The 12,209-nt window shown below is 41.2% G+C and overlaps 1 protein-coding gene across 7 annotated transcripts in view; it reads left to right on the forward strand.

The window, feature by feature from the left end:
• The window catches only part of PKP4 (plakophilin 4), a 285,729-nt gene that overhangs the window by 249,052 nt on the left and 24,468 nt on the right, over positions 1 to 12,209 (forward strand). The window lies entirely within an intron of this gene.

Below are 12,209 nucleotides of genomic sequence, written 5' to 3' on the forward strand. Positions count from 1 at the left end.
TAGAAGCCCAGGTTCTCAGCTTTAGTTCTTTTCTGATTAACCATGCCAATTTATCGTGACTTGCTCCTTCCATCTGTAATGGGTAGTGCTTTACTCTTCTGTCATGATTCCTCAGCAAAGGAACTAGTCTTTGCTAGATTTTTGTTCCGACCTTTTATTTTTCCCCTTGAGAGAAACTGTTACAGTATTTTTTATGAGCAAGGGTTTTTATGAGCAAGGGTCAAGGGTTTTGTAAGATTTAGTAGTAAACAGAAAGAAAAGTCAATAGATGTATGGTAGTTTCTTTTCCATTTGAGAACAAATGAAATCTTCTTTAAGTATAACTAGACTTCACTACAGAAGGTATTCAGTACTAATTGTTCTGGTCCAGACCCCAGAAGGGCTAGTTTAATGCTTTCCTACCATTGTTCTTTATTTCAGTATGGCACATTACATGATGGTAAGAACATGTTTTAGCATATAGACCTTGGCTTTGAAAAGAGGATATGAGTGTTTCCTAATTCAAAAATGAGCTGTCTCCTGCCTCTCTCCTCCAAAATTATATTACTTCCTATATAAAACTAGCAGCAACATCTGAATTTCCTTTCTGTGGAAAGCTGCTAATAGCTTTGATGATAGGGGTGTTAGGGGACTTGGCCATTTCTTTTTTAAGGTAGGGAAAATTAAGAATTGGTTAATAACTATCAGAAGTAGTCTGTTTTTCAAAGAGAGTTATCACACAGTTCACTCAGTTGACTCAAATAAACAAGCTGAACTAAAGGAGTTCAAAAATGAGTTTCTGATTCTAAAAGGCTAAATGTCAACCCAAGTTAGGTTTGTATACAAACATTATCCGGCTCATATGGATAGTTAACAAATATGATATGGATCTAGCATAGTGGCATACACATGTATTTGTAAGATTTATAGAGACAAGATTTTTCCCACCCTGTGGATAAAACAAAAGGCCTTATACTTCAGATATATATGAAGTATATTTATGACTTCATTTTTCCTGGTGACTGTGTAGTATTCCATTCCGTAGATGTACCATAGTTTTTCCAGTCATCTTTTCTCAGGCACTCGGGTTGTTTCCAGATTCTGGCTATTGTAAATTGTGTTGCAATGAACAAAGAAGTGTAGATGGTGTTTCTGCTGTGTGTTCTTGGGCCCTCAGGGTTTATTTCCAGAAGTGGTATTTCTGGGTCGTACAGGAGTTCAATGTTCAGTAATGTTTTAAGAATGACTGAATGCTTTACAGAGTGACCACATCAAGAGACCCTTGAGCTTGTGCTTTAAGTTTCCTCAAATCAGATGCTCATAAGTTGTTTCTATGTTGTAGGCTCATGGAATTGGAGAAAATGAATCTCAGAATTCATTTTTCCCAGTCTGCCATCTGATACATAAATCCCTACATGGCTTTTGCACACAAATAACTGACCATCATGTGCTTGAACCCACATGAATTTACATTTCATTGGTTTAGTCTGAGCAGCAAATTTATCGGGAAAGCAATAGACAGTTTAACTTGAGAAAGTAAGGAAAATACGCCCTCAGGAATGTGGTTTACCTGGGCATGGCCCAATGAGAAATGCCAGTTAGGACCCATTCCAAGTCCTCCTAACCAGTAGGCGTGTTCCCATTCTGGGCTACTTTCATTAACATATGTCTGCTCTGAACTGATAGTAGGGATGTGTTCCATAGCTCAGAATCCCTATCAGCTGCTCATCTCCCAGAAAATCCCCTTTGAAAGCAGTTCTTTATGTTTGCAGATTTTCTGGTTCTGTCAGTATCATCCATAAATTGCTATGACCCTAACCAGACCACACATTGGAAATTCTGTCAGCCTTAAGATAATGAACTGCCAAAGCCTAGTCACCTGCTATGTTTAAGTACTGTATTATTTGAAGCAGTTACTCTGACCTTATGTGTGTGTGTATATATATATTATATACATATATACATATATTCTTTTTTTCTTTACTCCTTTTTTTATATATAGGGACCACACTTGGCAGTGCTTAGGAGTCGTGTATTGCCACAGATCAGAGCTCAGATATGTGCTCTCCTACTTGATTTAGTTCCCCAGCCCTCTGCTATTCTTTTTGTTTTGTTTGGGGGAGGCGCATTCAGCAGTGCTCAGAGGAAAATAAATCAGGTTTGCATCTAGCCTTGTGCTCAGCATATTTAGTGCTGAAGATCAAACCTGGGTTGACTGCATGCAAGGCAAGTGCTTTTCCCACTCTCTCTCTGGTCCCTCTCTGTTATTCTAAATATTAAGTAATTCAACCTAGTCATTAACTTGAGGTCTCTTTTCCCCCTAACTCCTAAGTTTGGCATTCTTATTGTACATTTTTAAAATGATGCCTCACCTTTGCTCTAAATGTAATAACTGCCCAGGGCCTGCATTTTTGGACCCATCTTTTATTTGCCGGAGGAAAAAGAAAAAATATTTTTTGCCAAGTGTATTTTCCCCTAGCAGCATGGTTGTCACTGTTAATTAAAATAGTTCTTTCGTATGTAACTTGATTCCTGTGCTTTCTTCATTGTGTTGAAAATTTTCTAGGTTGAAACCTAATGAGCTTTTCTTTTAGTGATTGTTGATATATTCGAGTACTTGGAGCAAATGGGGTTTTTTTATTATGTTATTTTTGCCTTTATCATGCTTAAATTTGAGAGTTGGATAAAGTATGCTTATTCTCTAGTTAGGTTATAAAATAAATTTTTGCTAGGTCACAAGCTATGGATTGAAAGCAGGAACATCTTGTCATTAGAAAAGATAATGTTGAACTCATTTGCTCAAGATAATTTAATAAGTGTTTCTTAGCTAGGAAATATGGGTTTCAAGTTACTGATTATTCTGAAAACACCATTTTCTTAAATCATAGAAACTGAAGGTAATACAAAATTAATCAAAAGACCTACCCTCAGATGTGCCAGCCATGCCCAAACTATCATACTTATCACTCCCATTAACACTGGTGTTAAATACCTTTGTTCTCAATTAATAGATTTAGTTTAAATGACTGATATTCACAGTCCTCCAATTTAACAAGTAATTATTCATCCATATGGCTATGTAAAATATTTCCACCCTGTTTATTTTAAAATTTTGGAATGGCAGCTTTGGGTTCTAGAGACTCTGTGCAGAGCTTGAAATTAGAAATATTCCCTTCCTGATTGTTAGCACCATATTTCTAATCAGACAACAAATTAATAATAAAATGATAATCGTGCAGCACAAAACAGTAGATAAGTCACACTAAAGTGCAGCAGTCAGCAGAAAGTCTTATAGAGAACAGAAATTAATGGCCATCATTCAGCCTTTGGACTGTTAATATATTTTAGGATGAAATAACTTACTAACATACCCCCTTGGTCTAATTAATTTGTCTTAAAAGTAATCATTTACTCTCTGGTCCAGAATAAGTTGGTCTATTACTTTCTGTCCTACTTTTTGTGGGCCACCAGAGTAGTCAGAAACTGCACGGGTAGTTTTCTGAAATCATGGAACACTCTTTCCCAGTTCCTCAAGCACTTCAGTGGGATCCTTGTCTCTTGGCTAACTCTGTACACCAACAGAAACAAACACACAAACTTGTTTACTGAACATTTGAAATCATTCACAATGAGAAATACAAAGACAAGCCAAAGAATAAAAAAAAAGCTTCATCGCTAATAGCAAAACATTCTATTGTAAGTGGAATGACTTCATTTAGAATCAACAGAACTTTGAACTGGAAAAGGTTTCTAAAGATCTCTTCTTCGAGCCTCTGTACTACAGTTGAGAAACTCAGGTTCAAAGAAATTGAATTCTCAAAGTTTAGGATTTCCTTCTTTGCCCCTGCCTCTTCCCTCATCCATTTCCTGACTACCAACAGGTGCTGAGTAGCCAACAAGATCTGGGGTGTTTATCTTTGTCCTTTCAGATTACTAACTAAAAGGGAAGAGGGAAAAAGAAAGAAAACTCCATAATATTTCTTTTACTCTCCAAACTTTACCTTGAAATAGAAAATTTTTTTAACAGAACCACTAGTGGGATCACATCAAGCTAAGTGATCATGTGTAATCAAAAGAGCTTAGAAGCACGTTAAATATGATTTTCTCTTTGAAACATTTTCAGTTTTATAGTCTGAGTGTGAAAAGATCCAGCCTTATAAGTAGAATGTGACCTTCTACTTTGAGTACCAGCTTCTAAATGTCGAGTGAAATGAGGAAGTTAAGTGGGGAGACTCAGGGGCCACTGGAGAAGTCAGGTGCTTAGTCATGGGTCAGGATAGAATTTCCTGGCAAATGGAGGCACTCCCCTGGTAAGTAGACATCCAGGAAAGTCATAAAAGAGGAGGGTGCAAATGAAAAAGAAGCTGCCTGTGAGACCCCCAGCCCAGGTACCTTGCTTACTTGGCAGTATCTGAGCCTGAATGATTTCCCATGACTTAGTAGGCATTTCTGTCCTAAGCTTCAGCTAATACCAAACTACCGGATTGAAGATTAGTGTAGTTACAATGAAAAAGCACATTCCTGGTACCTGTTAAGTCAACCATGAATCACTTAATGTCAGTGATGTTTTCTCAGGTAAATGTGCTTTTTTGGTTGGGGGAATTGGGCACATCCAGCAGTGATCAAGGATAATCCCAGTTTGGTGTCCAGAGACCCCCATGGTGCTATCAGGATGGAGTGGTCCAGAACTCCAAGAAGGGTCTGCCACATGAAAGACAAATGTCTTAACCCTTGAGTATCTAATACAGCCGCAAAATTTTTCTGAAAGCACTCATGACTTCCTCCTATCAGAAGCTGAAGTAACCTGAGAACATGGGGCTAAAGACTTTCCTGCCCTCGGTGCCCTTGCTGTCAGGCTGGACCCTGAGAATTCCCTTCCTATGATCTGTTCACTGTCACATGCCCCCTCATGGAAGGAACTGCCATTTGGGTCTCTCACAGACAATTCTCAATCAGCATTTCTAAACTGTTAGCCGATTTATTTTTCTGTGGAAATGCTTTTCCAGGACACATCAGACTCCATAGCCATGAGATGTCATTAATCCTCTTATTCTAGGCCTGAGGTTGGAAATTACCTAGAATAAAGAATATGTTGAAATGCAAATGTGAATCTGTAAATGGATGTCTTGGAACAGATAGATCTTTTCAAAGATACTGTGGTCCACCTTTGTACCTGGAAAAAAATCAAAGACAAGGGCTAACCTTTAGGTTTTTTTAAAGATATGTAAGATCTATCACTCGTGTCCTTCAACTTCTGTTAAAAACTTTAAACAGCAGGTCTAACCCTCTTCAAATTGAATATGTGGAGGCAGGAACCCCACCAAGCACCATCTCTGTGGCTAGCCCAGCTCTCTAGTTCCTCACAGCCTCTTTCTGGGAGGCTTCGTCCCTGAGATCACCTCAGCACTCTCTGTTGTTGCTGTTGAAACCCCATACAGTGACATTCAGACCACTGCTGGGCTGAGTAAGCCTTCCCATGGAGTCTGTGTTAGCTGTATGGAGGAGACAGATGCAAGCAACAAGGTGACTAAGACCAGATCATTGTCTGGCTGAACCAAGCTTCCCAGCAAGGACTTCAGGCACGTATCCCTCCTACCACTCCCCCCAAGAGAGGGAATGCCAGCAGGAGCAGAGCCCAGGTCAGGAAGAAGAAAGCCACAGGCTATGCCTATAAGCAAGAGAGTCAACTTTCAAGTCTCAAAATCCTCGGCTCAGATGGTAGCATCTAAAGACTATGGGCTGGAGCAATAGTACAGTGGGTAAGGCATTTGCCTTGCACATGGGTTCGATCCCCGGCAACCCATATGGTCTCCTGAGCACCACCAGGAATAATTCTTGAGTGCAGAGCCAAGAGTAATTCCTGGAACATTGCTGGGTGTGACCCAAAAAGCAAAAAGTTGGGGAGGGAAGGGGGAGAAGAACTAGAGACTATTCCCTGTCAGGGCTTGTTTGCCTGAGAGTTGATGTAGAGAAAGGCATTTTTCTCATCAAAGACAGTACTTTAATCCTCCTCTTGTCACAATTGCTCTCCTATTACTTTTATACCATTTTAATTTCATAGTCTGCTCACATTATTCCAGTGCTGCTGGATAAGGTGAATTGCCTAAAGACCCAAATGGCAGGTTCTGTTCGTGGCGCTGCTCTCTTCCCACTGTCCCCTCGATTTCCTCATTTCTATCAGCAGCTCCACGTTCTCGGGCATACAGTGCTCTGCCACCTCAGCTCGGACACCACCCTCAGTTTTTAAGTGCTTGTCACAAACACTCCCTTTCTTTCCACCCCAGCTCTACCAGAATTTCCCACTCATGCCTGCTGGGTATTTTTTGTGAGGGTGGATGTTGAGTGTCTAGCACATATGCCACGCCAGCTGTGCTTATTACTCTTGCCACTCCACGGGCACTGTGCAGCTGCCTTGCAGTGACTTGCTGTCCCTCCCAAGAGCAGAGGACTCACTCTCAGACACTTCTCCCTTGGCGTCTCGCCTGCAGTGAGTAAGTGTCTTATCAGCTCTTCCCAGAAGACGTTGGACTCTTCACACATCTCCTTCTGAACTTCCTGGGAGTGACATTAAAGAGAAACAGGTGTTATTTATTTTAATATTGTGCCTCATTTAACTCACTAGTTCTAAAAAAAACCCACTTCATCTTAGAGCATATCAAAATCAATGACTTTCTTTCTTACCAGATCTTCATTATGTAGTATAACATTTATACCTGTAGTACTTCACATTGGGGACTGGCAATAGCTCAGGAGGACATTAACCACATTTGGCCTTTCCATGGACAGTGCTTGGGTGTATGTGGTGTGTCAAAAAGACATTAGCTGAAAAACTTTAATGCTAGCAGAAATGCAGGTGGCCATATTGTGACAGCCAGGGCATCTCCACATTTCCCCTTCCCAAGAAAGTGTCAAGAAATATTTGTAAAATCCAAACGAGCTCAAGAGCCCTACTGGGGCCTTCAGATGGGGCTTGGTGGTAGAGTGTGTGTCTCTTGCATGAGAGTGGCTGGACTTGAACACCAGCACCCTACATCCACCTATACACACAAATACACACCCACACACACACACACACACACACACACACACACGTTCCACAAAGTGCCCTTCTGAGGCTGGAGAACTCTAGGGGCTGCCATGGAGAGAAGACAGTGGCAGTTCTTACCAGATCCTGAGGGTGCCAGTGACACTGTCTCAGGAGAGTGCAAGCCAGTGTTGGGAGCATGCCAGGCCCCAGTTTCAGGAGTCAAGAGTTTGCAACCTTGCTGTGTTTTGTCACTGTAGCATTTCTACTCCCATCACCAGGATTGCTGGCAGCAGATAGTCCACCTAATGCATGCCTGCTCCCGGGAGCACCTTGGTGCAAGACTGCCTGACGAGAGAGGGCAGGCAACACATGTGCCAGGCCATGTTCTTCATCCCAGACACTACAACGCATCCCTACAGTGACTCTTCATCGCACCTGCAGCCGTGGGACCATGGCTTTATTCCCTTCTTTGGTTTTATATTCTCCATCCCCAGACACTTAGGTTGCTATAACTGCCTTGTTCACATCTTGTGAAAGAAATTGATGAAACAAGAACATCTAAACCACATTCAGAATGAGGCTAACTGGTAAAGAATATGCAAAACCATATCCAGTGGGGATGTTTGAACTACTCTAGTTTCTGTTTTATGGTTTCTCTCTCTCTCTCTCTCTCTTTTTTTGGTGTTGGGGTTGGTAGCTATTTTATTTTTTACAGTGTCCACAAATTCTTGAATGTCGCTTGTTTGGGTTTTGGTTTTTACTTTTAAGAACTATATTGAAATGTTAATAGATATATCTGAGCATTACCAGGCATAGTCCTGATGGCCCCCAGCTCCAACCACTGGTCCAACACTGAGTACTCCAAGCCCTACTGCTAGTATGAGAATAAATACCCTGAGTGGACCAATGGGTCCCTAAGCATTGCTTGGGAGGCCCCTCAAAAATTTTGGTGTTTTAGATTTCTCTGTAGCAGAAAGGAAAACAATTGTGTAGACTCTGGAGTAGATGTGCTACTAGAAAAATATTGTTTTCCTAATATTGTTTGGTTGTCTTATTAATATGCTAAAAAATACTTGTTGGGGGGAGCATACCCAGCACTGCTCAGGGGTTGCCCCTGGCTCTGCACCCAGGAGTCACTCCTGTTGGTGCTCTTATAGGTTGCAGGAGATCAAATCCCAATCAGTCCCTTGTAAGATATGAGCCCTACTCACTGTGAGATCTCACCAGCCCTCAGAATTTCTTGAGGTTGGAGAAATGGTATGTGTAGTGAACTTACCTGGAGCACGGCCAACTCAAGTTCAATTGGCCCCCCAAGTTACAGCAAGAGTGATTTCCCGAGTGCAGAGCCACCATAAGCCCTGAGTACCACTTGGGTGTGCAAGAAAAAAAATTTTTTTCTCAAATAGTGTGATCATTTTAATTGATCAGTAAAATCAGTTTCTAATTAGGAGATTATCATTTGGCTATTAGAATTACTTTAAAACTGATATTATACATGATCTTTCAATTTTTTGCATCACAGAGATAGTCATGTATTTCCCTACTCTTTTCCCAGCTAATTTGTCTATATATATTCTTGGTCCTCACAACAAACGGCTAATTCTTTTAAATTAAATAAAAACTTCGAGTTTCCTCAATGAAATGATCGGGTTTCTTCTTTAACTTTCTCTTAGTGCACCAGGATATATTAGAGTATGTCACTAAAAATTCTTGAAGTAAATTTTGCATTAGGATTTCAGAACTGGAGGTTTATCATGTTGATGGTGAATACTAATCCTGCTGCTCTTTCATCCTCATCAGTCTTGCTCCATTTGGGAGTTGGCGTATTTTCTATTCATTTCTTATGGCTCTAACACAGTTCTTCCCAACCCATTAAATGAAGCTGGGGATAGACTAAAGAGGGAACATTGTTTCATTATGGCTTCAGTGAAGTGAATGCACACAGGTATTATTAGACAGTCTTAAGGATGATGCATTTTACTTTGAGTAGAAAAGCTAAAGTAATCATTTCATAGCTAAGGCTTTTAAGTTTAATTGAACCTATTGCACCCAGTTTTGGTTGATCAGAACTGGGTTTTGACTTTCCATAATCTCCGTTTTGGAAGAGAACATGGTGAAGAGAAATCAGTGCTTGGGACTTGCTTTGATGTTTGAAAAGCCTAGTTAAATTCACACCAAATGCTGTGGCTCTTTGTGTTTCTCCGGAAAGCACGGGATTAGAGAGATAATATAATTCAGAATGTAGGATGATAAAACTGCCTTTGTGGAAGTCCCCAGTTGCTACTTCAGACTTGCCAAAATTAGTATCTTTTTGGGGGGGGGGGGTAAAGAATAATTTTGAACATTTTTCAAGTTGCATAAATGAAAGCCTAAATGGCTATAGAGACAAGTTTCGGGATTAATCCTTTATCTCACATAACCAAAAGGATAGCATAGTAGTTTGTGTACTGAAAGGTTTCATATTTTTAAGCACTTTGGCATTTCATGCTTGAATAACACTTGGGACTAATTTTTGTTTTCTGTTTAAGGGGTAGAGATTCTGCCCCATTACTATAAATCTTGATTTGTAGTTTCTGGCAATGAAGCAATAGATTCTTCGATTCCTCCGCCCCCCTCAGAGAGCCCAGCAAGCTACCAAGAGTATCTCGCCCGCAGAGCAAAGCCTGGCAAGCTACCCATGACGTATTCGATATGCCAAACACAGTAACAAGTGTCACAGTGGAGACGTTACTGGGCCCGCTCTAGCAAAATCGATGAACAACAGGAGTGACAGTGATCCCCATACCTAGGATGATTGTTTGTTACCCTGTAGTTTGGTTTTTGGGTGAAAGGCAGGCTGGCAAATTCTCTTAAACATACATTGATCGCATTGTTCTGAGCCTCTCCTTTTTACCCCATCCTTTGCAAAGAATGGAAGTGGGAACAGAGTTTCCGTGAAGTCATGGCCTCCACAAGGCCCCAGAGTTGAGAAATAATGATACTTCTGAATAGACAGTGTTAAGAAATGCCATGAAGAGAAAATGATGCTTATGAACTAAGTTGATCTCCTAAAAGAACATTAGGTGATATATCAAGACTTAAATGGGAGACAATTTTGTATAGCTTGACTCTTTAAGTATAAAGATAAAGCCACAATGCTTGGCACAGGGCAGTACCCAGTTCAAGATCTTAGAACCTAAGTGGAAAATTAGGGAAATATGAAAATCTGTGAAACAAGTTTTTTGTCAGCATCAGTCTTAGAAGTAGCCAGGAGTGGAAGCAGGAACCACGAAAAAACAAGTTTTTCTGCCAAAAATCAAAGATCTTCTAGGCATCTACTCCAAGAACCAACATGCTAAAGAACTGCCCTCCTCTTAGTCATGTCTTCACCTGAAGTTTGTGACTCAGGCTGCTTACATCTAAGAAGAGACATTATCTAATTTTAAACTTAAAGCCTATAATACGATAGGTCTTACTTTCCAAAAAGGTTTTACTTGCCTTACAGTTAGCACAACGAGAGTGCAAATATTCTGTGAAGGAGAACCTGGCTTTATTAGAAAATGCAGCTTTCCCACATGGTGAATTTTGTGGCATGAAAAATATGAAAGACTTTGGCAGAAAGAATTCACACTGCTGGCATTAGGAATCATGAGTTTTAACCTCATCAGCATGTGGAGGTTAGGAATGATCCTTCCCTGCCAAGTTTCTGCTTGCTACCTCTTAGCTAACTTATAGCCAAAGACCCTCACTAGTGCTCTGAGCTAGGTAAGGTTGGCTGGAAAAGCTGCATTCTTAGCAGCCTCAGTGAGCCCACCCTTCTCTGCCCCCACCTGCCCAGAAGGCAGAATCTTCTCACACTCATATCTGGGTGCGACTGATCATCAGAGACTTTTCTTGTTTTTCATCTTTATCTCCCAGGTCCTTTACAAGGTCATTAGTCCCCTAAAACTTTACCCTAAGGTATCTCTTCAGATGTCAGTCAGACATAGGAACCCTCTTTTTTCTCTCAAATAGAAGCACAATGAAGCCCAGTATCAAAAACAGGTCAGTTTGGCCACTTGGGGAGAATAAAGGTGGAGACTTGGGATCCTGCAACCAGTCTGCCCCCCCTCTTCACATAACAGCTTCTGGATCCAGTGAGCTCAGTTTAAACCCATTGAGCAGGGCCAGGGGACACATGCCTTGCCTGGGCGAGGCCCTGGGTTCAATCCACAGTACCACATGATCCTCTAAGCACTGCAGTGTGTAGACCCAGTAAAGCCTGAGCACCTGAGAAGTGCCCTTCTCTTCCTCCAATATAATACTATTGATGCAAAGAAAAAGAAATTTTCCAAGGAAACATATCACCAGTCTTTGTAAGACTCCCTTAGGGAAGTTGGAGTTTGTTTCATAAGCATTGGTATGTATGCTGTCCTCTTGCTAGGGGCCCTATCTGTTGCGATCTCCAAGATCGTGATATAAGAAATAATCTGTTGTGGTTGACAACTAAGCTTTCTAAGACAAAGGTATTTACTAAGTTTTCCAGTGCCAGGTACCCCTCTAGTTTTGGCCTAGATGGGTGGGCCAGTGGCGAGTGGAACTTCTAGAAGACTGATTGGGCCAGGCTGTTCCTTTATAAGGTGCGAGCAGGGAAATGGAAAGGTTCTTGAGGAACAATAGAAGCAACCCTGTCGGTAAGGTGTAACATCAATGCCAAGGGGGAGATGAGAGCACAGTGTGAACAGAACCCAGGATCCAGAACTTTGTCCTGGGACCATCTTCAAGCCTTTGCCATCATTATCAGCCATTCCCTTTGCAGAGTGTAAACACTTTTTAGATGGATATGCCAGGGTCATCATGGTTTTGCTGTCTTCAGATCTAGCATGTGCTTGTATCTCTTCTCCAGAAAGATAAAACACTATATGTGATCTCTTATCCCCCACTGCATCCCCTTTATAAAAGACCCTGCAGTTTTGTGACCTGAGTGCTGGTGACTGACAACTTGGTCACTGCACGCTGGAACCATAGCCCTAAGTCTCATCTCTGGATCAGCACTGTCAGTCTTTTTTACAAGCCTGACATGCTCCCATAAACATGGTAGACTTTACCAACATCTTCCCTTCTCAAGGTCACAGGCATTGTGTTTGTTGATAGCTCTAAGAGCACTATGCAAACTTCTGAGCAGCTTCCAAGGATACTTCAGGAAAGTGGGGCTGAGAAGACCTCAATGCTGAGAAAATCCGCT

Source organism: Sorex fumeus, unplaced genomic scaffold (genome assembly GCF_029834395.1).
Source record: "Sorex fumeus unplaced genomic scaffold, SorFum_2.1 ptg000009l, whole genome shotgun sequence".
Lineage (NCBI taxonomy): Eukaryota > Metazoa > Chordata > Mammalia > Eulipotyphla > Soricidae > Sorex > Sorex fumeus.